This window comes from Heterodontus francisci, chromosome 1 (assembly GCF_036365525.1).
Source record: "Heterodontus francisci isolate sHetFra1 chromosome 1, sHetFra1.hap1, whole genome shotgun sequence".
NCBI classification, from domain to species: Eukaryota; Metazoa; Chordata; class Chondrichthyes; order Heterodontiformes; family Heterodontidae; genus Heterodontus; species Heterodontus francisci.
In genome coordinates this window covers 140,486,033-140,512,590 of record NC_090371.1, presented here as the reverse complement: position 1 = coordinate 140,512,590, position 26,558 = coordinate 140,486,033, and the positions used below count along the sequence as shown (strand labels likewise).

Below are 26,558 nucleotides of genomic sequence, written 5' to 3'. Positions count from 1 at the left end.
CAAGTGGAGAGTATTCCATCACACCCCTGACTTACACCTTGTGGATGGTGGAAAGGCATTGGGGAGTCAGGAGGTGAGTTGCTCCCCACAGAATTCCCAGCCTCCGGCCTGCTCTTGTAGCCACAGTATTTATGCGAATGGTCCAGTTAAGTTTCCGGTGACCCCCCCAGGATGTTGATGGTGGGAGATTCAGTGATGGTAATGCCGTTGAATTCAAGGGGAGATTGTTAGACTCTCTATTGGAGATGGTCAATGCCTGGCACTTGTGTGGCGTGAAAGTTACTTGCCATATATCAGCCCAAGCCTGAATGTTGTCCAGGTCTTATTGCATGTGGGTCCAGACTACTTCATTATCTGAAGGGTTGTGAGTGGTACTGAACACTGTGCAATCATTAATGAACATCCCCACTTCTGACCTTATGATGGAGGAAGGTCATTGATGAAGCAGCTGAAGATGGTTGGGCCAAGGTTACTACCCCGAGAAACTCCTGAAGTCCTGGGCTGAGATGATCACCCTCCAACAACCGCAATTATCTTCCTTTGTGCTAGTTATGGCTCTAGCTAGTGTAGTTTCCCCCTGATTTCCATTGCCTTCAATTTTACTAGGGCTCCTTGATGCCACACTGCTGCCTTAATGTCAAGGGCTGTCATTCACACCTCACCTCTGGAATTCGGCTCTTTTGTCTATGTCTGCATCAAGGCTGGAATGAGGTCTGGAGTGGTCCTAGTGGAACCCAAACTGAGCAGGTTATTGATGAGTAAGTGCCGCTTGATAGCATTGTCACTGACCTTTTCTGTCAATTTGCTGATGATTGAGAGTAGACTGATGGGATGGTAATTAGCCAGATTGGATTTGTCCTTTTTGTGGATAAGACATACCTGGGCAATTTTCCACACTTTCAGGTAGATGCCAGTGTTGTAGCTAAACTGGAATGGCTTGGCTAGGGGCAAGGCTAGTTCTGGAGTACAAGTCTTCAATACTACAGCCGGGATGTTGGCTGGGCCCATAACCTTTGCTGTATCCTACACCTTCAGCCATTTCTTGATATCACATAGAGTGAATTGACTTAAGACTGGCATCCGTGATGCTGGGGATCTCAGGAGGAGGCTAAGATGGATCATCCACTCGGCACTTCTGGCTGAAGATGCTTGCAAATGTATCAGCCTTGTCCTTTGCACTTATGTGCTGGGTTTCACCATTATTGAGCATGGAGATGTTTATGGAGCCTTCTCTTCCCATTAGTTATTTAATTTTCCACCAACATTCACAACTGGATGTGGCAGAACTACAGAGCTTAGATCTGATCCGTTGGTTGTGGGATCGCTTGGCTCTGTCTATAGCATGTCACTTCCGCTGTTGAGCATGCATGTAGTCCTATGTTGGCATCTTATTTTTAGGTAAGCCTGGTGCTGCTCCTGGCATGCTCTGCTACATTGCTGATTGAACCAGGATTGATCCCAGGGCTTGATGGTAATAGTAGTGTGAGGGATATGCCAGGCCATGAGGTTACAGATTGTGTTGGAATGTAATTCTGCTGCTGCTCATGGCCCACATCATGGATGCCCATTTTTGAGCTGCTAGATCTGTTTTAAGTCTATCCCATATAGCACAGTGGTAGTGTCACACAACACAAAAGAGTGTGTCCTCAGTGTGAAGATGGGACTTCGTCTCCACAAGGACTGTGCAGTGATCAATCCTATCAATACGGTCATGGACAGATGTAACAGCAACAGGTAGGTTGGTGAGGGTGAGGTCACGTAGGTTTTAACCTCATGTTGTTCCTCTCACTACCTGCCATAAGCCCAATCTGGTAGATATGTCCTTCAGGGCTCAGTCAGTAGTGGTGCTACCTGGCTTTGTTGAAAGACCATTGGAAGAAATGTTACATATTCTTAAGTGTGACAGAGAGTGTGATGCAGGAAGTGTAACGTGACAGACAGCAAATGCAAGTTCATGCAGCGTTTTGTTTTTGTTTAGATATTTAGGACATTAGTAGGAGAACTAGCTTGGAGAGATAAGGCAGCTAAACTAATCGCAGCAGAGATATAAGGATTTTAGCATGGGAATATTGTAAATGCTTAATGTGTTCATGCTAAATTCATCTGTTTTAACAGACACATTGACCCATATATTTTAATTGAACTGTTAACCTATTTAGTTTACTTTCATAGGTTCTTATCTCTAATATAGCTGAAACAGTAAGTTGATACAAGTGTACTTAACTTTTATACAATAAAAGTGCCAGCAGTAATTTCTACCCTTTGATTATTAACCTAATTGTGTCTGCTACAGTCAGCCATTTCAACTGCGTCAGGTTTCTTGTACTGACATGTTTCATGTACCATATTTAATATTAACTTTCAAATTGGAGATTTTGCAGGCTATGGGGAGAGGACACGGAAGTGGGACTAATTGGATATCTCTTTCAGAGAGCCGACTCAGGCACCATGAGCCAAAAAGCTGCCTCCCGTGTCTTATCATTCTATGAGCTGAATTTTATTATTAGCCTGTCGCTGGTCCTGGTGGCAGCACCGGATGAGTGTGACGTCGCCACACATCACAGGGTGAATTTTACCAGCTCCCCGACGTCGGGGTTGTGGCAGGTGGGCCCGGAAAATAGCTCCGGGAGATGCTGGGAAGGCTCCACCCCATTTCACCGACGGCACTAGGCCTCAGGGTGGCCTCCCCGCCGCTCAGCGGCAGAGCCTTGATTTAAATATTAAATATTATGCATGCATAAACACCTACCTTGTCCCTACGGCCGTCCCATGCCGGTATTCTGACCGGTGGCCGAAACTCCTGCGCCTTGAGATCTCCGTTAGGGGAGTGGGGAAAACCTCCTACTATTGGCTGAGGGGATGGTGGGAAGGGGTTGAGGGTCAAAGGTAACGACGTTTGGGGAGGAACGTTCAGCATCAGAATAAAAGTTTGCTTTGGGGGGATAGGGCAAATTATGTATTGAGTACTCAGTGTGGGGGTGGGAGAGGGGATTCAAATGATATTAAAATTTTATGTCAATTTTTTAGAACAGCGGGACCTTAAAAATGGTGCCTGCGCAGTGGCACCGGATGCCATTGCCGGGGAGGGAGTGCCCGCCCCCTATACATTATCGGGGGCAGGTGATCCACCCCCTCCATGTTAATGAGCTGCCGCGCAGGTCACGCGTGAGATGTGCGCTGCGCACATTTTGAAGCTTGCCACCGAGAACGGCGGCGAGCTATTAAAATTCAGCCCATGTGTGCAACCAGCCGACTGCAATCATATGGCAGCTGGCCAGTTTGAATGCAGGAGGTGTGGGGCCCGTTCCACGAGCGATGTGGTGCTGATGGTGCCATTAGCTGAGACGAACTCAGGTTCTGGTGCCATATTTAAAATGCTGTCAGCCCTGTTTGAACTGCTGTTCCACTTGTTGAGTTTGATGCTGATTTGCCTTTGTGCTGCTGCGCTGCTGACACTCCTGGCTGTAGACTCTGCGCTGCTGACACTCCTGGCTGTAGACTCTGCGCTGCTGACGCTCCTGGCTGTAGACTCTGCGCTGCTGACGCTCCTGGCTGTAGACTCTGCGCTGTTGACGCTCCTGGCTGTAGACTCTGCGCTGTTGATGCTCCTGGCTGTAGACTCTGCGCTGCTGACGCTCCTGGCTGTAGACTCTGCGCTGTTGACGCTCCTGGCTGTAGACTCTGCGCTGTTGATGCTCCTGGCTGTAGACTCTGCGCTGCTGACGCTCCTGGCTGTAGACTCTGCGCTGCTGACACTCCTGGCTGTAGACTCTGCGCTGCTGACGCTCCTGGCTGTAGACTCTGCGCTGTTGATGCTCCTGGCTGTAGACTCTGCGCTGCTGACGCTCCTGGCTGTAGACTCTGCGCTGTTGATGCTCCTGGTTGTAGACTCTGCGCTGCTGACACTCCTGGCTGTAGACTCTGCGCTGTTGATGCTCCTGTCACGTTTAGCAGCCTATCTTCACTCAGCTGCCAGCGCAGGAGGAGCACTTCATAGAAGCGCACGGAAACGCATGAAGAAGAGCACTTAGATGCGCTTGGGGTTACACAGGTGTCTGCAACTTAGCCTTGTTATTGGGTATTGTGAGCATTTAAATAAATGGAGGTTACTTTCATTGCTGAGAATCTCTCATGCTTTCTCTGCTGCCCTGTAAGATGCCACCTTCACATGTGCTCCCTCAATGGGCTGCCAGTGCAGAGGAAGGAAGCTGTGCGTGTGGCTGGTGACCCTGGGCACAAGGCACGGGAGTATGTTCGGAAAGAAGTGACACACAGAATACAGTGAGGTGAGTATTTATCGAATTCACTTGGAAAGGGCATCATGGGTGCAGAAACTGGGTATATATGAGATTGTGCCGAGTCTCCCTTGCATGTTTCTCAATGGACCTGGTCTCCGATACAAGGGCTTCATCATCCTGCACTGCCTGCTCAGCATCCTTCTCCACATCCTCTTCATTGAATGAGGAATGGCGCTCAATCATGTCCTCTTGATGCAATGCCTCCCCCCCTCTGCTAGATTGTGCAGAGCCTAGCAGACCAACATGATACATGAGACCATTGCTGGTGCCTACTGTAGGGCTCCACCAGATCGATCCAGGCATTGGAATCTCATCTTCAGCAGCCTCGATGGTCTCTTGGGTGGGCCCATGGCAGCTGTTGTATTTCTTCTCTGCTGCATGGCGAGGGTTCCTCACAGGTATTCGTAGCCATGTCTTCAATGGGTAGCCCTTGTCCCCGAGAATCCATCTCTGAAGGTGAGTCAGGAACCTGACAAACTGTGGCACCTGGAACTGTTGAAGTAAGTAGGCATCATGGCTGCTTCCCGGGAAGCAGCCACACACTTGCAGGAAATGCTTTCAGTGGATCAGTTGTACGTTAATGGAATGGAAGTCCTTCCTGTTGATGAAGGCTGCTCTGTGGGAGCCTTGATGGCCACATTCATGCAGTCGATGACACCTTGCATCTGAGAGAATCTAGCAATGGCCCCAAAGCCTATGGCCCTCTCCGCCCAGTGTCAGGGTCGGTCATAGTCACCGGCCCTCTTGCACAAGCCATTGGTCACCTCCTTGATGCAATAGCGGGTTGCTGCCTGGGACACCCCACATATGTCCCCTGTGAATCCCTGGAAAGATTAGGAGGCGTAAAAGTTGATTGCCAGGTGAACTTCAGGACAACAGGAATTGGATGTCCACCAAAGTCCATGTGTTGCAGCTCATTCTGCAGCATTGCGCATAAGTTGGTGACGGCCTCACTGGAGGTACCTGAGATGAGTCCGGTACACACTCTGCCGTGGATAGGCCCTTCTTGGCAAGGTCAGCTGCTGTCGCTCCCCTAGTTGATCTTCACCAGCTTACCCAGCCTCCTGGCCCTGCCTCCCTCTGAGCCTATGCTGTGCAGTGTGGAGATCTACAAAGACTGGGTGTATGAGACCCATGCCAGTTGGTCGCTGCCCTTCCTCTGCATTGTCCCTGGACAGAGGACCTTGCCTTTGGAAATTTCCCCTTGCCACTCCCCTCGGAACACGGGTAATGCCCCTCAGTGCCCACCCTTTTAGAGAGCCCACCACCTGAGACAAAGCCCACTCTTGCCGTGCTGTCAGGCAATGGCCACCACACCTCCCCTGTTCTCCTTCTTGAAATCATCTAATGCTCTCTTTAGCTGCTTTCCCATAGCGACACCAAGGCCTCGCCTAGTTACTGCCACCTTTTTACTGGCCGGAGATCAGAAGGCACATGATCCCTATGCATCATTGATTAATTTCAAAACCCTTCATAAAATCGGAATGAGGTCAATGCAAGTACCTGCATAACAATTCAAATTGCAGTCCCATAGCATCATAGTGGCAATGCACCTGGGACCTTTCCCGCTGCTGACTAAATCTGGAACCAACATCTCAACATCAGGTTTCCAGGCAAGTGCAACCCCTCCCAATTTTTCAGCCCCCCACGCCTCCAATCCCTCTCCTGCTGGCTGGATAAAATTCATTCCTATGATTCAAAACCTAACTTGAGAGTGCCAACAGTGGAAAAGTCTTCAGTTTACCATTACCATCCCTTACCTAGAAGCATAAAAAATATAAAAAATTTAATGAGGACTTTTTTTGTAACTGACATTTAAAAGGGACAGGTGGGGATGTGGTAGGAATATGGGATTAGTGTAGGATTAGTATAAATGGGTGGTTGATGGTCGGCACAGACTCGGTGGGCCGAAGGGCCTGTTTCAGTGCTGTATCTCTAAAAAAAAAAGGATTATTGATGGTGAAACTCACTCGAAAATCTTTGATTGTAACTGTCACAGTTGTTAATATTTCATGACAGGTTGCTTTGAAATTTACCAATTGATTCTGACTATGGGAATCCTGTGCCAGCAGATAACAAGGACCATGCAAAAGCGGCAGGAGTAATTAAATAAGAACTGTTGAATTCAAGTGCTTGAAATGACTGATAAATTTTAAACAGAGCTGAAATATGTTAAAAGGAAGATGCAATCAGTCATGTGGGCCACTTGATGGAATTAACAGATATATTGGAACAGTAAAGATGGTAGCTGTATCGCTTTGTACTATACTAACTTAATAAATGTTAAAAATGCAGACAGCATGTCCCTACTTAGTGAAATCTTAATCAGAGACAGGGCCATCAAAGTTGAAACTAATAAAAAGTGTCATTACATGATTTGCATTGCAATGACATCATTGCATCATTAACTGAAATTGCTGCGATGAATTCTATTTTTAATTTTTATTGAAGCAAAGATCCATACTACAGCAGACAAAGCAAGGTAAATATTCATCTATGGGATTGCCAGCACAGAGGTTTGCAGACAGGGATTGTCTATTGGGAATTTGGGCTTTGTCAATTTAAAGGAACACTGTTTTCACAGGAAAACATAAAACATATAAAAGCTTCACTAATTTATGAAAAACATTTCAATTTAGCCATAAGTTGCCTAACTCCTGTGGTAATGTGTCCATTGAAATTTGCTCCTTGAGGCTGAACCTATCTCAGGAAGTGGAGTTTGTGTTTTGCACTCACGCACCTATTATAAATTTAACTGAACCTTAGTGATTCTGAACATGATCATGTGGGAAGTTTTAATCAGTTGATTTTTATTCTCTCGTGGACAGAGATTCAGTTATTGATGACAGCCATTTACATTTTATGTTCCTGAAGGGACAATGCAAAACCACAGCATCACCCAATGCCCTTTCAATCTGCGCTGTCCATCAGACGTTCTGAGGATTTTATACAGAACACTTCTGACCTTAGAGGGTGCAGCTATGAAGAATTAAATGACGATGTCTTGTGTTCAATACAAAAGTGATCTACCTGTTGCTTGTGGCACCAGTAGCAATACTCAGCTGGTTGGGAATAAAACCTAAAAGTAATTGTTTAGGTGGTCAGGATTTGAGTGACTCTATAAAAAGTACATCTGAAGAGGACATGGGCCTGGAGATTCTTGGAGTCCCACTCTGTTGCACTTACTTATACCCACTGAGATCAGATGAAGCTGACACCATAAACAATTCCAGGGTCAGCAATTTTAAATAAAGCTGACGGGATGAGTGAGGCTGGTGGCCAGATACACCATATGAGCTGGGAAAATTTGTTATGGGGTGGAAAGGGCTGAGCAAGTTCTTGGAAGAGGGACCGAACTGGCGGTTTTTCAGAGGTTGCTGTGAAAGTGTTGCTGGCACAGATGGAGCAAAGCAGTGGAACTAATTTGATAATTCTGCCAAAGACCCTACATTGACATGATGTTCCAAATTTCCTCCTTCTGTACTATATGATTCTATAAAATTAGAAAACTGAGGGAAGTTATCATTGGCGTAACAGTTGGAGGACATCACATAGGCCATGTGGAAGAAAATGGCTGTGAGTAGGACCTTCATTATCCCAAGGACACCCTTGCAGTATCTGAAGTTTAATGAACTCCCCAGGTAAAATTCAGCTTTTAAAAACTTCCCTTTTCTGACCTGCCCAGGAGTTGTATCATGGTTTGTTTTCTTCAAGACTAATTGCAGTCACATTTTGAGATAAGCAGCTTGTTTACTGGTGTGAATGCTGATTTGAGCATTTCAATCACTGCACTTGTTAATTACACTGAGATTCCCAGATTTAGGATTTTACGACAGTGGCAACCATTGAACTGTTTGTACATCAGTTGTAGCACATTGATCCTTCAGAACTCTTAAACAAACTGTAAGCCAGTTTCCAAGTACATGTAGGTAGTACATTGCTGCAGTGTTCCAGTGAACAACAACGCAAGCTCAAGGAACAGCATCGCATTTACCGATTAGGCACACTACAGCCTGCCAGACTGAACATTGAGTTGTTTAGTTTCAGAGCATGACGGCACCCACCCTCCCCCCCCCCCCACCCCGCCTTTTTATGCTTAGTTATTTTTTCTTTTTTTCTTTTTTCTTTTTTATTTGGTTATTTTATTTTAGGCTGTTTTTAGTGTGTTTGGTTTGTTTCTACTGTGCCTACTCTGTTTCTGTTTTTTAAATATTTTTTAATGTTTATGCTTGGAGTGCTTTGTGCTTTACAGTCTATTCATGCCCTCTTTGTACGAACGCTTTGTCTTTCAGCAGACCATTAACATACCGTTTGCCTTCTGGTCAGTTATTCTCTGTGACCTTGTCCTATCAACACCTTCTCTTTTGTTATCTCTTGCCCCAACCCCTGCTTTACTTGCTTAAAATCTTTTGCACTTCTAATATTTGTCAGTTCTGAAGAAGGGTCACTGACCTGAAATGCTAACTCTGCTTCTCTCTCCACAGATGCTGTCAGACCTGCTGAGTATTTCCAGCATTTCTTGTTTTTATTTCAGATTTCCAGCATCTGCAGTATTTTGCTTTTATTATACATGTAGATAGTCCCCTTGTTTCCACACAGTAACTGTGGAAATAGCCTATATCATTAATATTGGAGAGGTCAATCTCAATGGGGGAATGTGAGAAGTGATACTGAGAATATAGAGTCATAGAGTCATTTTCAGCATAGAAGCAGTCCATTCAGCCCATCGAGTCCATGCCGATTCTTCACAGAGCAATCCAGTCAGTCCCACTTCCCTGATCGATCCACGTAACCCTCCAAGTTTATTTCTTTCAATAAAATAGATTGCAAACTCCAGACGGAAGACAGTTTACCTGAAAGCACAAACTGAACTCAGCAAGCCTTCACACTCCAGTCAGTACCTGCAGTAGGCCTTACTCATTGCAGAGACTCTTCAGTTATTGCTGAATTTCCAGCATTCAAATGAAGTGTGACTGAAGATCTTTTGTGTACACTCCCCACGGTAAAGTTTTTTTTATAAAAAGAAACATGGCTGGTATAAAGAAATCAATAATCTTTAAGTATTGTGCAAACAAAGCGATTGTTTAACTGGCTCTTGCCACATTTTACCGTCACATTTTGCTAAATAAGAATTCCACCTCGGCAGCAAATGAAGGTGCTATAAATAATGTAAAAACAGCTGTTTAGCACTTAAGGTGAAATTAATTTGTGAAAATCTACTAGCTTGTGTGAATTACACCTAAAAACAGATGGTTTGTGGCTTCACTGCATATGAATGAAGACAGCAATTGTTGTATAATGCCCATAAAACAACATGGAGTATTCCCTGTTGCATAGGCACCATGGCAGAACAGATTGATCCTGGTAACCAGTTTTCTTTTACTGAAGAATATTGTTTATGTAGATTCATATCTACAATGTGACAGCCTTGGTCTCTTTTGGATTCAGTTTAAGTTTGTTCTGCTGTGTTATACTGGGATTTTCACACCAAATGTGCTCTGTTAGTGGCAGGCCAGCCGAGGGGAAGTTGGGGGTCTGGTATAGTCACCTTCATTGGGGTACAACCCTACATGCCAAGTTTTGTTACAATTTCAAGTTAAAAATCTGTGATAGTTTATAATCAAATGGAATTAGGAAACAAGTTTCTGTAATTTTCATCATTTAATAAATTAATATTACAAGATTTTATAAAGTTTATTAAACAGAAAAGCTCAGGGATAACCTGGATAGTGACTAAAAATATAAAATTCTGTGCACTATATGACTGGTGTGGATTCACGGATGAGCTTAATTAACCCTATATAAAACATACCTGAAATTGGTCGCCGGCATTCATTTTATGCCATGAAAATGGATGCAACCAAATTGAATTTCTTCCACCCAGAGTACAGTGACAGAAAGAAAGTAACCTCATACCTCATGGTATTAGACAGACAAAAATGTTTAATTTGTGCCATAGTGACTACCAGTTACTATAACCTTCTCTGATGCATCAGTGCACACCAATGCTGATCCCTGTAATATAACATGGGGACATGTTCACCTAGATCTTGTGATTTACCTCTAATTATTTGCAAATGAATTTCTATTTCCAATATAGAGTCTAACATAAACAAATGACATAGAACAGAACATAAATAAAACAGTTCCAGACTGATAACTAATCATTAATGGTGCTAACAAAACCAGCAATAAATCACAAAGGTGAGCTAAAGGTCAGATCCTGTGCTGCCAGCAGGGAGCCATGCTTGCCGGCAGGGCATTGTGAGAGATTCTAGGTGCACAGCCCATGATTTCAATATGTAGAAAATCACAGGCTGCTCACTCATGATTTGCAGCAATGTGCCTGCTGCAAGCATGGCTTTTCAGTGGAAGCACAAGATCACAGAATTGAAACTTGATCCCCCTACATGCAATTGACATCACAGGCATTTGGCCCAGCTTGTCTATGCCGGTGTTTATGCTCCACACGCAGCCCTTCCTACTCTATTTATTTCATCTCAACATATCTTTCTCTTCCTTTCTCATGTATATGGAAACTTGTTGCTGCTTTAATCAGATTTTCCAGTTTTTTTTCTTCTTTTCTCCAGTACTGTACATACATACGAACATACAAATTTAGGAGCAGAAGTAGGCCATTTGGCCCCTCTAGCCTGCTCTGCCATTCAATAAGATCATGGCTGATCTGTTTGTGTTTCGAATTCCACAATCCCACCTACCCCCGATAACCCTTGATTCCCTTGCCTAACAAGAATCTATCTACCTCCACCTTAAAAATATTCAATGACCCCGCCTCCACCACCTTCTGAGGCAGAGAGTTCTAGTCACACAACCCTCTGAGAGAAAACATTTCTCCTCATCTCTGTCCTTAAAGGATGACCCCTAATTTTAAAACAGTGCCCCCCAGTTCTGGACTCACCCACAAGAGGAAATATCCTTTCCACATCCACCTTGTCAAGACCGTTCAGGATCTTACATACTTTAATCAACTCTCCCCTCACTCTTCCAAACTTCCGTGAAAACAAGCCCAGTCTGTCCAACCTTTCCTCATAAGACAACATGCTCATTCCAAGTATCAATCTAGTAAACCTCCTCTGAACTGCCTCCAATGCATTTACGTCCTTCCTTCAATAAGGAGACCAAAACTACACACAGTATTTGAGGTGTGGTGTCACCTGTATAACTGAAGCATAACATCCTTACTTTTATTTTTAATTCCTCTCGTAATAAAGGATAGCATTCCATTAGCTTTCTTTATTACCTGCTGTACCTGCATACTAACCTTTTGTGACCCATGCGTTAAAACACCTAGATCCCTCTGCACCTCAGAATTCTGCAATCGTTCTCCGTTTAAGTAATACTCTGCTATTTTATTCTTCCTGCCAAAGTGAACAACTTCACATTTTTTCACATTATACTCCCATCTGCCAGATTTTTACCCACTCACTCAACCTATCTATATCGGTTGTTACGACCAGGTGAGAAAGGGGTCCAGGGGTTCCCTCTCAACCTTTTCCTGGTTTGATCGTAACGGGGTTTAATTTTTAAAACAGCGTGTTTTAAGCTTCCCCTCAGTGAATCCTTGTTCACCGCTCTCTAATTGTACTGGCAAAGAAATCAACCAGACATGTTTTCTTAGATTTACCAAAAAATGTGTAAATTTATTAACCTTAAAACTCTAATTCGGTTAAAACTACTAGAAATACGTGACACGACCATGCTAGCATGCATACGTGATAAACACACGCAAATAGAGATGGAGGAGGAGAAAGAAGGAGAGAAGTTTAAAGTATTAGCCGGAGTTCAGTTACTAGCTTTTGAGTTTGTTGTAACGTCTTGGATTGCAGCTGTCTTGCAGTTCTCGTTGGGGCCCAGTGCATACTTTCAAACTTGTTTAGCTGCAGGAGTCTTCTCTCTTGAGGTTTGAGTGGCTTCAGTGGATCCCCCGGAACTTCATGAGAGAGGGAGAGACCTTCCTTCTCTGTTGTCTTCAAATTGCAGTCTCTTTTCCAACTGTGCTGTGAGTACAATTCAAAACTCCAAGTTGGCCAGCAGGTTAGTCATGTGACTAACCCCTTATTTGAAACAACCGCTCCTGCGGTTTGTGGATTTCAAAGCTCTCAGTGGGGGGATGTAGTGCTGTCTCCTACACAGACAAGATATGGATCACTGTTGCCCAGGCCAATCCCTGTTAATTGAATCAGTGAGCAGTTCCCATTGTCTCTTTTTTTCAACTGTCTTTAAGAATGCAAAATGAGCAGTCATGTTTCCAGCCACTGTCCTTTCAGAATGCAAATATTTTCAGCCATGTTGTCCAGCCACTGCTGTGGTCTCTCTAAACAAGTTTTTTTTTGCCCAGTAACAGTTTAAAAATTAATGCTCCATCTGACGAAATTAATATGTCTCATTTTGGCAGGTGTGGTTTTCATGATACAGTCTGCAACCTCCTTATGTCCTCTTCACAACATACTTTCCTACCTGTCTTTGTATCATCTGCAAATTTAGCTACCATGCCATCTCTCCCCTCATCTAAGTCATTGATATAAATTGTAAAAATTTGAGGCCCCAGCACAGACCCCTGCAGGACTCCACTCGTCACATCCTGCCAATCAGAAAAGGACCAATTTATGCATACTCTCTGTTTTCTGCCAGCCAGCCAATCTTCTATCCATGCTAATATGTTATCCCCTACACCATGAGCTCCTACTTTGCACAATAACCTTTTATGTGGCACCTTGTCAAATGCCTTCTGGAAATCCAAGTACAGTACGTCAATGGGCTCCCCTTTATCCACTGCATGTCACTCCTTCAAAGAACTCCAACAAATTGGTTAAACATGATTTTCTATTCACAAAACCATGCTGACTATTCCCGATTACCTGGAGTTTTTCTAAGTGCCCAGCTACAACTTCCTTAATGATCGATTCTAATACCTTCCCCACGACAGATATCAAGCGAACTAGCCTATAGTTAATATTGTTTTCTGCCTCCTCCCTTCTTGAATAGAGGGGTTATATTTGCTATTTTCCAGTCTGATGGAACCTTTCCAGAATCTAGTGAATTTTGAAAAATTAACACCAACGCATCTACTACCTCATTAGCCACCTCTTTTAACACCCTAGGATGAAGTCCGTCAGGACTGAATCTGGTGGGTTATTCTGCAGTTTTGTTTTCATGGATGGTGGCAAAGTGAAGCAAAATAGTGACTGTTGGCATGCCACTCAACTTGGTGAGGGTCACAGCTAACCCCAATCCTGTTTTCTCCTGGAAAAAGATTTTCATTATCGTGTGTAATGAAATTGTTCACCCATTTATAAAGGACACACATCTGTGCAGGGACTTTACAGCATGACTCATATGAGAGAGATCAGGTGCAGGAAACTTTTAATGCCGTCATTGCTGCCCAAGCTATGATCAGCGAATTCAGCACAGATCAATCCAGGGAATGTCTCATTAGTTTAAGTTCTTGTTCATGAATAAAATCCTGTATTAGGTGTGAGCAATGTGTGTAATACTGTGCAAAATGCAGCTTATAACCATGCAGAGGGGAGATGCTATTTCAGCTTTCTAAATACATTCTGGGTAATAGCTCACTAATATCTTGCTGTTCCTAGTTAATACATCTGTTACGGCCATGTGGTGCGATATGGGTGGTTCCCACTGTTCAACTCCCCACCTGACCGCAGGAAGTGTTTTTGTTATTAGGGTTTAACCCCTTGGTGTTTTATTTTTCAAATAAACAGACAGTGACAGGTTTTCTTGTAGGTTTAAAAAAAAAGGAAATCAATTGTTTATTGATCAATACGCCTTATCCCGAAATTGTCGCAATCGCATCCAATCATGCATTTGCTCGCAAACACACAAGCACACACACACACACAAAGAGACAGATAGAGAGGAAAAAACAGAAAGTGTTTTTTTTTAGTGGGGGTGAGGTCATGATAAACCTGTTGAATTTTCTTGGAAATCAAGTTCTTAATGGTTGCAGGCCTGAGATGATTGTAGATTTCTCGTTTGATTGAAAGTTCAGTTGAAGACGGTAGGTCACTTCAGGTTGACTGCTGTTGAATGTAGATGTAGGATTCTCCAGCAGGGCACGTGCCATCTGGCTTTCTGGAAAACAAGCTGCTGGATAAATAAAACCAAAATACTGCAGATGCTGGAAATCTGAAATAAAAGTAGAAAGTGCTAAAAATACTCAGCAGATCTGGCAGCATCTGTAGAGAGAGAAGCAGAGTTAACGTTTCAGGTCAGTGACCTTTCATCAAAGCTGCTGGATGTTGCTTCTCTCTCTTTCTGTCTGGCCTCTTGCTTTAGGCTGTCTTTTTTTTAAGATAAAGTTGTGTTACTTCTCGCCTCCTGGTAGGAGACATTCTGATCTTTTCCCCATTGGCTACTTCACACCTTCTTTGTTTCAGAAGAAGATATTCAATTCTGGAATGTTTTAGGATGGGGTACAGTTGACACCTCTTAGTTTTGAAGATTTGTCCTTTGTCTTTGTCAGACAGTTTGAATACACAGAGGCCAATCCCATTTTCTTTGGTGGCTATTTTGGACCATGGTTAACTTTTTAAAATAAAGGTTCATTTTGAAAAGACAAAGTCAGTTTTTCACAACTCTTCAGAGTTAGTCCATAATTTGTATCATCGCGTTTCCGGCGTGCATGACACATCCTGTAATATTTTGGTTACTAAGGTGAATATAAATCAGCAAGTGACATATCACTACAGTTGCTTGCTGTATATTATTCAACCAATTTGTTCTTTGATAAATGTCTATCTTACCTTCCGACATGCTCAGGGTTCAGACTGACCCTCCTGGCCATTCTTTGCATTTACTTTTTCTTCTTAGTTTTTTTTCAGCTTGTCCTGTTTAAGGAGTAAATTTAGTCATTTAGCTTATTAGGGTAGATTTTCTGAGTCATTAGTTTAGTTTAGTTTAGAGATACAGCACTGAAACAGGCCCTTCGGCCCACCGAGTCTGTGCCGACCATCAACCATCCATTTATACTAATCCTACACTAATCCCATCTTCCTACCACATCCCCACCATCGGTCCCTATATTTCCCTACCACCTACCTATAGTACAGGCAATTTATAATGGTCAATTAACCTATCAACCTGCAAGTCTTTGGCATGTGGGAGGAAACCGGAGCACCCGGAGGAAACCCACACAGACACAGGGAGAACTTGCAAACTCCACACAGGCAGTACCCAGAATTGAACCCGGGTCACTGGAGCTGTGAGGCTGCGGTGCTAGCCACTGCGCCACTGTGCGCCACATTGCTGACGACCACCAAATCCTGATGCACACTTGCAGTGAAACCAAATTAATTGTTGGCAGCCGAGGGAGTACTCTGAGAAGCATTCCAAAAAGATCAAAAAAGAGAAAATCCTAGAACATCTTCAAATGATAAATTTTTGTGTAAACTTAACCTGTCGGCCCAGTTTTATGCTTGGGTGGCAAATTAAAAATCTACCCCAAAATGTTAAAAAAAATCTCAACTTTCAGTGGTGGTATGTTGTTGCAATATACTGAAACCTCAATATATGGCACCATAAAGTGCTGGAATACAGTATAATCCTGGAATTTCTCCACATCATTTCTCATTTGGCTCTGTTATTTGGAGTCATCAAACAGCGGATAGGTGCTTCCTCCACAGAGAATGAAGCAAAGTGGCTAAGTGTCAGGACACAGTTTATGCATCTCCGAGTGACTGGCTACAGATGGCACTGCTAAAGGCCTGAGAGCAGATGCCTACCATGTCAACGAGGGAACATAAAGAGGAAAACCACCAAATAATTTGCATGCAAAACAATTATCCACCAAGAATCGTATGAGACATGGTTCCAGTTCTACATTTAACTTTATCCTTCAACAGGTCCTCTGCACGCCAAAGAACTGTCGCAATTTCTTGCGCGGTGGATCATTTACATAGTAGGGGTGGCCCCTGACCCCCTCAATCATATGAAGGGGGTGGGCTGTCCGTCACCGGCAAAGGTGTCAGCTGCCTGCACGCAGGCTTTGGTGCCATATTTAAAGGGCAGCCAGCCCTGCCAGCATATTTAAATTTTTTAAGATATATCCCCCAAAATTTATCAAATAAATTCCTAACGCCCCTTTCCCAAGTCCCAATAACAATTACATTAAGTATTTGCCCTTCCGCCCAAAACACTTACCTTTTAAATCTGACCTTCCCTCCTCCCACCCTTGCCAGACTGCACAAAATTTAAAGTTCACCCCTTTAATCCATCCCCTACTCTCAATACATTTATTTGACCTCGTCCCCCTCCCTCCACACTGCAAATCTCAACTCCTCCCCCCTCCTCACCGGACTCAATTTGAGTTACTTTTCAATAAACAGTACTAGGTAGAGTCATTTATTTAGTTCTTATCAATACTATTTATACTTTTGTGATTTTTTTAAATATCTGTCGTTGCACAAAACTCATGAATTATATAGCAACTCGGGAAACCAACTAGGGATCAGTCTATTTTAGATTTAGTATTATGCATTGAGATGGGGCTAATTAATAAACTTGCTGTAAAGCAGCCATTAGGAAATAGTGACCACAATATGATAGAATTCTACGTTAAGTTTGAAATGGATATATTTTATTCTGAAACTAGGGTCCTAATTCTGAACAAAGTAAACTATGAAGGTATGAGGGGCAAATTAGCTATGTTGGATTGGGAAAATGCATTAAAATATTTGATGGTAGACCAGCAACGGCTAGTATTTAAAGAAGTATTACACAGTTTACAACAAATATACATTCCTCTAAGACACAAAATTTTAACGGGAAAGGTGAATCAACCATGGCTAACAAAAGAAGTTAAGGATTGCATTAGGTCAGAGGAAGTGGCTTATAAGGTCACCAGAAAAAGTGGTAAGCCAGAGGATTGGGAGCAATTTAGAGTCCAACAAAGGAGGACCAAGAAACTGATAAAGAAAGGGAAAAGAGATTATGAATGTAAGCTAGCTAGAAACATAAAAGGCGGACTGTAAAAGCTTCTTTAGGTATGTGAAAAGGAAACGATTAGCAAGGACAGATCTGGGTCCATTGCAGGCAGAGACAGAAGAGTTTGTGGTAGAGAATGAGGAAATGGCAGAGAGAATAAACAATTATTTTGTGTCTGTCTTCATGGAGGAAGACACAGAAAATCTCCCAGAAATACTGGGAACCAAGGCACTTGTAAACATGAGGAACTGAAAGTAATTGGTATCAATAAAGAGGTAGTACTCGAAAAATTAAAATTAATTGGATTGAAAGTTGATAAATCCCCTGGACCAGATGAGCTACATCCCAGCGTACTGAAGGAGTTGGCTGCAGAGATAGTAGATGCATTAGTAGTTATCATTCAAAATTCTATAGATTCTGGTAAGGTTCCTGCAGACTGGAAAGTAGCAAATGTAACCCCACTATTTAAGAAGGGAGCAAGAAAGAAAATGGAGAACTACAGATCGGTTAGTTTGACATCAGTAGTAGGGAAAAATGACGTAGAGGTAGATGATCAGCCACGATCTGTTTGAATGGCAGAGTAGGCTCGATGGGCTGAATGGCCTATTCCTGCTCCTATTTCCTATGATCCTATGAGCATCAGTACAGGTGAGCTTGTCCTGAATACTGACTGTATTAGAAATGAGGCTTTAATTTGCACTCAGCAGTAAAACAACAGAACATCAAAAAGCCCTTGGAGAAACAGAATTAGAAGTGATAACAGAGATTTGTAATCAAATATATGCCAAAGGATACATTCCAAGTGACGTAAGACATTCATTATTTGTTAAGATACCTAAGAAACCTAAAGCAATGGAGTGCAATCAGTTTAGAACTATAAGCTTAATGAGTCATCTCATTAAAATGATACTGAAAATCGAAATAGAAATAATAACACATTTGAAGCAGAAATTGGTGAAACACTGTCTGGATTTAGACCTGGGAGGGAATATTTAACCTACGAAAAATCTTTGATAAATATCTAGAAGTAAACAAGAATATTTACATATGCTTTGTAGATTATAAAAAAGCATTCGATTGTTTTTATCACCAAAAGCTAACAGATGTGTTGCTGAAATGTGACATTGACAGTAAAGATATGAGATTTATCCAGAGCCTATATTGGGACCAAATAGCAAGCATCAGGCTAGAAGATGGACAGTCCGATAAGTTTCAAGTGAAGAGAGGAGTACAACAAGGCTGTGTACTGTCGCCAAAATTATTCAATGTGTCTGCAGAACAAAAACTCAGAGAATTAGATGTACTTCCAGGTGTAAAAATTGAAGGTAAGAACATAACAAACTTTCAGTACGTTGACGACACAGCACTACTTGCAGAATCAGCAGAAGCCCTACAATATATCGTAGATCAAGTAAAATTTAGAAGTTTAGAATATGAATTAAGTATTGTTACAACCAAGGTGGGAGTAGTGCACTGTTAATTCAATCCTACTACTCTACAGGTCACAGCATATTAGTAAAGTTTCCCACCTACCAGAAAGATAGCCAAATTAAACACTCTATTTGTCCCCCAGAATAAAGCACACCAAACCAGGTTTCTTTAAACAACAACAAAATTAACTACTTATTAATAGACTAAGTCTTAAACAATAATGAGATAACTCTATATGTGAAAGGATTCTTTTTAAACTTCTTATTCTTCCTAACCCTCATGCACACACACATACATTTTTTAAAAATGGTTAACCGATTTTAAAAGGATGTTTTAACAGCTGTTTCTTAGGAATAATAATAAAATAATTAGGTTGTCAAGTTCTGGTAGGATATTTCCGGGACGGTGAGGTGTCCCAGAGTCGAATAGTCAGATACCACTTGAAGTCTCTCCAGGCGAGGTTGATGAACAGTCTGTGATGGGTAGGCATTCACGGCACTTCATCTGCAGCAGGCATCACACATATCTTTCAGCAAAGGGTGTAGCAACAGGTCTACTTGGGTTTTGAAATAGCAGTCTAGCAATAGAAGCTTTCTGAGCTTTTATGATCCCCCAAAACAAAAGAGGCATCAGGAATCACACCTGAGGCAGAGATTTTTCAAAGAATGGAGGCAATAGGAATCTGCTTCCTTTTGAAATACAGGGCTTCCTCTCAGCAAAGGAGCCTTTCCTGGATATTTTCCTCTCCAGGCATCTTTTTCTCTCTCCTGGCAGAGCTCAGCCACCATCTCAAATGTAGAATTTCTTTTTACAAGAGAGGCAAGCCTTCTTTTCCAGAGAGAGGTCTTTTTATCTGGTCTACAAAAGACAGGTCCCAGCCAATTTGTTATCCCTCCTGTATGCCTAGCTTACTGGTCTCCACAATAAAAAAAAAGAAACTGAACTCAAGTCATGTGACCTGTCATTTCCCTTGCTGTTGTTTGGAACAGGTGTCTTGCAGTCTCTGTCACTCAGTTCAAACGCCAAGTTTCAGCATTCAATGTCCACAGAGAAAAATCCTTTTTCTCAGTTTTCAAAACATACAGAACTTTCAAATAAAAAAAACTCTTGTGACAGTATGAACACCAAAAAGACAAAAACAATGATAAATAGAATGCATTAGAAGAAACCAGAGTGAAGATTGAAGTGGATGGTGTCACACTGGAACAAGTAGATAAGTTTGTCTATTTAGGACAAATGACAACAGAAGATGGTCGGTGTAATGCCAAAGTCAGAAGAACAATAGAGATAGCTCAAAGTAATTTTGTGAAGATGAAAGATGTGTTAACAACAAAAATGCTCAAGCTTTAACAAGGAAAAAACTCATAAGATGCAATATTCTATCCACTTTCCTGTATGCCTCAGAAACCTGGACAATAATAAAGATCTGTGGAAGAAAATGACAGCCTTTGAAATGTGAATGCTAAGACGTATGCTTGAAATTCCTTATACAGACGATAAGGCAAATGAAGAGGCGCTTGAAATTGCAAGAGCAAAAGAACTCTAAAAAATGACATCCAGAAAAGAAAATGTCAGAATTTCAGCCATTTGATCAGAGCTGAAAAGCTACAGAGATCTCTTCTAGAGGGCAAAGTGGAGGGCAGCAGAAAGAAGGGTCGACCTAGGTATAGTTGGGTGGTTTCAGATGAGCTACAGTGGATGTGTGAGGATGGTACACGATAGACAAGCATGTTTCCGCTGGTTGAGGAATCTAAAACACAAGGGCATAGTCTCAGGATAAGGGGCCAATCATTTAGGACTGAGATGAGGAGCAATTACTTCACTCAGAGGGTTGTGAATCTTTGGAATTCTCTACCCTAGAGGGTCGTGGATACTCTATTGTTGACAAAAGATCTCCTAGTAGGAGTAACTACAAGCAACAGCAGCAGACGGAGCAGTAAAACAATGCAGTTGGAGAAGTTATGCATTGCCATAGACAGTCAGACAAATAGAAAAAGAGGGGGCTCCTAAAGAGACAGAAGTGCTAAGAGGAATAGTTTAACACAGTAAAAGAGGAGGAAGGTGTTTAAAGAAATAAAGAGCAGTGTAACAACAGAGGAACTATCAGGATATAAGCATCAAAGTGCTGCAAAAACAAAGACTGGAGAAACAGATGGAGTGAAAAAAGTGAAGATGAGGTGCAACAAACAGTATTTGAGAACAGAATGTTGGTAAGTAGATATCGGAGACATGAAGATTGAGTACAGCAAAGTGAGAGGCATGGTGGAGAAAACAGATCTTGGAGGTGGAATACTGAGATAGATTTAATTGTGTAAATGACCGCTTGGAGATTAAAGGTATGCAGGCTTCGTGCCAAGGTAGGAGGAGAGGAAAATAGCCTGAGCAAGTCTTGATCTTGGATCAAAACTGTGGGGCAGGACTGATGGCCTGAGTGGCCTTTGTTGCTCTCCCTATCCACTATTGTTGTGGTAACATGGGGAGGCAGACAGATGGCTAGGCACAGCAAGATCCTGACTGGCAAACTTCATGAAAGGTTAAGCAGTCAGACAGGAACACAGATGCTGCAGCCACACCTCAACGTTCTCTATCATTTCAGGTGTCGGATCAGAACACCAGCAAGAAGCTTCGCACGGCCATTGAATAAGAAAATCATTCCCAAATAGTAACCAGAAACTGTTTCATTTGTGCATACATTTAAAAGAATTTTGTGTATGTGTTTAAAAGCAGCGTCGATGATTGCTGCAGAACAGATTCAATTGCAGATATGGCTAATGCCTGCTTGTCATAGAGAGATACAGCACCGAAACAGGCCCTTCAGCCCAATGAGTCCACACTGGCCATCAACCACCCATTTATACTAATCCTACATTAATCCCATTTTCCCTCTCACATCTCCACCTTCCCTCAATTCTCCTACCACCTACCTACACTAGGGACAATTTTTACAATGGCCAATTTACCTATCAACCCACAGTCTTTGGCATGTGGGAGGAAACCAGAGCACCTAGAGGAAACCCACGTAGTCACAGGGGGAACTTGCAAACTCAGTACCCAGAACTGAAACCAGGTTGCTGGAGCTGTGAGGCTGCGGTGCTAACCACTGCACCACTGTAATTCATCCCAGCACACATCTCAAACATGTTTTGGTGTTCTCAGTAGGTGCATGGATAAATTTAGTTAAACATTTGCATTTATCATTAAACTTTGAAACTGCCTAATATGCAAAGAGAAAGAATAAGTTCCACAACCACTTGTACTGAGTGACTGCTGTTCAGCAGATCACACTGTCCTGTCCTGGCATAAATATTGGATAATAAATAGCTCACAGCAAAGGGCAAGGTTGTAACTGAATCAAACAGTACAATGGCATCATGATCACGAGAGCAAAGCAGGAGCAATTTGAATATTGGCAAAACTTCAACCCAGTTAGTGCTTTAAGCTCACTACCACCTGTTTGTCATTGTGTGTAATACAGATCTCACATTTGTATCCTAATGTTTTTTTATTGGTATGCAATAGAAGTAGCAGGTTAAAAGTTGGTTGGGTTGATGATGGAAGACCTAGGGACTCGGTATTATATAATTCAGGTTTATGGTATTTATTTTTTCTGTACCTATTCTTCAGCCTGTTTTCCATGCCACTTAAGTTTTCAAAACTGAACTTTCAGTTAACTTCCAACTTTTTTTTTTAAAAAAACAGTTAAAATCAGAATGAAATCGGGAAAACCTAGAAAAGGAACTGGAATGATGAATTATATGTTCACGAGTATACTAGTGTGAGCGTGCAGGCTGCAAATTCTTTGAAATTTGTGACTAAACTGCTGGACAAATATTGAGCCCTTCTGCTCCACGGGAGGTTTCTGTCCTCCCTGAGCTCGCCTTAGGACTCCTGCATTACAGTGTGACAGGTGTACAGCCCCAGTCAAATATTATCTTTCTTTTCAACATTGTATTAACAGTAACTGAAATATTCAGGACATATTAATTTTATGAATTTGTATATCTGACTTTGGAGTTTCATCTGCCAGAAGCATGTCTGCACTATATGTGCGCAACTTCCATGATCAATTAAAAAAACACCACAAATTCATCAAGTTACCTCTAGGGAGTAATGGGTGCTAGGTCTATATTAAAGCTATAATGCAGTAATTTAAATCCCAGAATCAAGGCAAGCCCATAGACGAATGAATAATGCATCTCTCAAGATACTTTTATTGTTTGCTAATATATATTTTATTGCTTGCCTTCTACCAGGGAGATTAGGTTCTTGTCCGAGGGAGATATAATGACAATAGAATGTGATAGTTTTGACTGATAAACAATTGATTAGTCATGTTGGAGGTGCAAAAATATAGGAAACTTACCAGGTCTAGTTCGAACAACAAAACAAACAACATAAGTTTTTTTTGTTAATGGGAAGATGTTTAGGAAACTTTAGGGAGATTGTATAATGTGTTTGTTTTCAGCAAACTAACTTTGGAACCAATGGAAAATAAAGAGTATAAATTAGCTATTACATTCTTGATGTGTAGCACCTGTAATAGTGGATACAGTTAGAATCTATGACTTGCTCCAAGTTCAAAATAGGTCCCACGGGTAAATTGATGGTACAATTTCTCGGCCTTTTGGCTAAGATCAAGTGTAGTATCTGTTCTTATCAGTACTTACTTGGCAGAGAAGAGACCATGATCAGTGGCTTTTGATCCTGGGTAGGCTTTGAGTAAAATGGCTATAACCAATCTTCGAGCTTCAGGCCAGGGAGTGTGGAACACCGTTCGGGTGGTGGTGAAGGACAAGGAAGGAGATGCACCGGTCGTCGCACCTTCTTCATCAAGAAAATCCTCATCGATTGCTGTGGATTTCAAGCTACGGACATCTTCTGCCTGCAGGACTTCCCCAGCGGTGGATATTTCGACGTGACGTTCAAGAATGTGGCGGGATGCATCAAGTTCCTGAAGGCGTTCAAGGAGAAAGGGAACCTGGCGCCACTGTCGATCCTCACAGTGGAGCCACTCTTCATGCTTCCATCACAACGTGACCGGGTGGTGACAATTCACCTCTACAGGCCCCATGTTCCTATGGTGGATGTACTCACCTTCCTCGCCAGGTATGTCGAGGTGGCCGGCAGCAGCACTGATGTCAAGGACCCCTTTGGGATTTGGACCAGCAAGCGGCAGGTCAAGGTGACCTTGAAGGTCGATGCCAGTGGAGCCATTATCCACCCTCCCGCCAGCTTCACTATCGGGGGAAGTCGAGGCTTCTTGGTCTACGCTGGGCAGCCCAGAGTGTGTCGCACCTGTGGCAAATCTGGTCATGTGGCAGCCAACTGCAGCACGGTTGTTTGCAAGAACTGCAAGGAGGAAGGCCATCAGACCAAGGACTGTAAGCAGACTAAGTGTTGCAACTTGTGCAGGGCGGCAGGCCACCTCTACAAAACCTGCCCCAAATGCTGCCTCAGTTATGCTCAGGCGGCAAGGTCCAAGGAAAGGCCAGAAGAAGGTTTGACGAAGGCGTCCGGTGCTGGAAAGGAGACAAGCAACCTTCTCCGCAGCGAGGAAATTCTACCTGAGAAGGAGAAGAAAGGGGAGGCAGCTGAAACCAGCGACCCAGCACCTACCCTGCACCCGGAAACCCCTCCTCCACAGACAGAATCGATGGAGGAGGAGGCAGCAGATGGACAAACAGGTCAGAGGCAAGTGGTACAAAGGAAAACCACAAAGAAAAGACCTCCAAAAGCAGAACAGGCCACCACCCAAACCAGTGGCAAGAGGAGGCTACCGTCTGAGACAGACTACAGCAGCACCTCTTCACTGGATGAGGAAGTGCTGGAATGACAGCCCCTTCAAAAGAGGCGGCAGAACTCCAAGGAGCTGGAAGATAAAGCCCCCCAGCCCCCGGGCACTGGAAGCTGTGATGGGCCCGGCGTGCCCCAACCCCAAAGCGCTACACCTAGCGACATGGCCAGCGCATCCCAGCTCCGGGACACTGAGAGCAAAGACGCATCTGGTGCACCTCAGCTCCAGGAAGCCGGGAGCAGTGATGTTTTTGAGGAGGAACAGAGGGGAACAGCAGAGGACAGCCCAATCCTTGCTGCCTACAAGACCCCCCCCCCCGATGTCACCCCAGCGGAACAAACCCTGCATGAAAAACCAGGAGGGATTTCCGAGCCCAACGAACGTGAAACAGCTTGCGCACACTATGGGTATGCAGGAACATCCCGAAGGACTGGGACTAGCAAGGACAAATGGTATGGGAAGCAACAACTAACTTTACAAAAATGGGTATAAGAATTGCTTCAATTAATGTGCGTAGCATTAAATCCATGAGGCGATGTGTTTCAACCTTGGACTACCATGCCAAGGTCAAAGCCGACCTACTGTTTCTGCAGGAGCGTGGAATACCACACCTCAGCACCTACAGGCAGTGGTCGCGATGGTGGTCCCACGGGCCATCGATCTGGTCAGGGGGTAATGATTGCCGTTCCTCCGGCCTGGGTACTCTGCTGCGGGGAGGTAACTTCACCATCTCTGAAGTTAAGGAGGTGGTGGGCGGTCGCCTCCTCGTAGCAGATGTAATGTACAACAATGCTCCGCTCCAGTTGATCAACGTGTACGCCCCGGTTCAATGCAGCGAGTGGCTGACCGCCTTCCAGCAGATCCCACTGCTGCTGGCGACGTCCAGGCTGGTCATCCTAGGCAGTGACTTCAACTGCATCATCGATGCAACTGGACGATCCGGCAGAGACGACAGAAAACTGGACGCTATGTCCAAATTCTTAATAGAAACAGTAAAAGATGCCAAACTACATGACATCTTTAGCAAACCTGCAGACAGAGCGCAGTGTAGATACACATGGTCAAGATCAGACGGGTCTGCCCGTTCCAGGATTGACATCCTGTTTGTGTCCCGTGCTGTCACAGTCGGATCCACCGACGTCAAGCTAATGTTCTTCTCCGACCACTGCCTCTTACTGGCCAACTGTCACTTACAGGACGACCAGCGGGTTGGCAGGGGGACATGGAAGCTCAATGCTACACTGCTAACCCCAGAGAACGTTGAGGAACTCAAAAGGGATTACAAAGGTTGGAGGACCGTGAAACCCCTCTTTGAGTCTCCAGTTCACTGGTGGGAAGCGATCAAGGAGAACATCAAGAGGTTCTTTATCCTCAAAGGTGTTCATACGGCGAGAGAGAGACAGAGGGAAATGTCCCGACTCCAGAAAAGTATACAAAATCTGCTCCGGCTGCAGTCGATGGGGGTCGAGGTCAAGGAGGACCTCCAAGAGGTGAAGAGCCAGCAGGCCTCGCTCTTTGCCACGGAGGCCTCCAAGATCATCTTCCGGTCCAGAGTCCGCTCCATCAAGCAGAATGAGATGTGCTCACGTTACTTCTTCCAAAAGGTACAGAGAGAGAGCTCTGTTATCAGCAGCCTGAAGGAAGAAGATGGCTCGGTAACGTCTTCGCAGTCCGACATACTAAGGATCAGCAAATCCTTTTATGCTGGGCTGTATGACGCAAAGCCCACAGACAGCAGAGCCTCCCAGTCCTTCCTGTCATCTATCACAAAGGTCTTAGATGACAGCATGAGGGAGAGACTGGACAAGCCGCTAACTCTGGACGAGCTGACAAAGGCCGTCGAGTAAAACTCCCAGAAGCGATGGCTTACCGGTTGAGTTGTACTCGGCCCTGTGGGACTGGGTCGGCCTGGACCTCCTGGAAGTATACGAGAGTATGCTCCTGGCCGGCAGCATGTCAGAATCCATGAGGAAAGGCATCATCACCCTCATCTACAAGCGGAAGGGGGAGAGAGCAGAAATCAGAAATTGGCGGCCCATCTCACTGCTTAATGTTGACTACAAGATTCTGTC

General features: G+C 43.6%; 1 protein-coding gene and 1 pseudogene across 1 annotated transcript in view; both read left to right on the top strand.

The window, feature by feature from the left end:
• The window catches only part of LOC137368729 (NACHT and WD repeat domain-containing protein 2), a 212,687-nt gene that overhangs the window by 79,639 nt on the left and 106,490 nt on the right, over positions 1-26,558 (top strand). The gene's annotated exons all lie outside the window — the stretch shown is intronic.
• On the top strand, positions 23,301-23,435 carry LOC137377792 (U2 spliceosomal RNA; annotated as a pseudogene).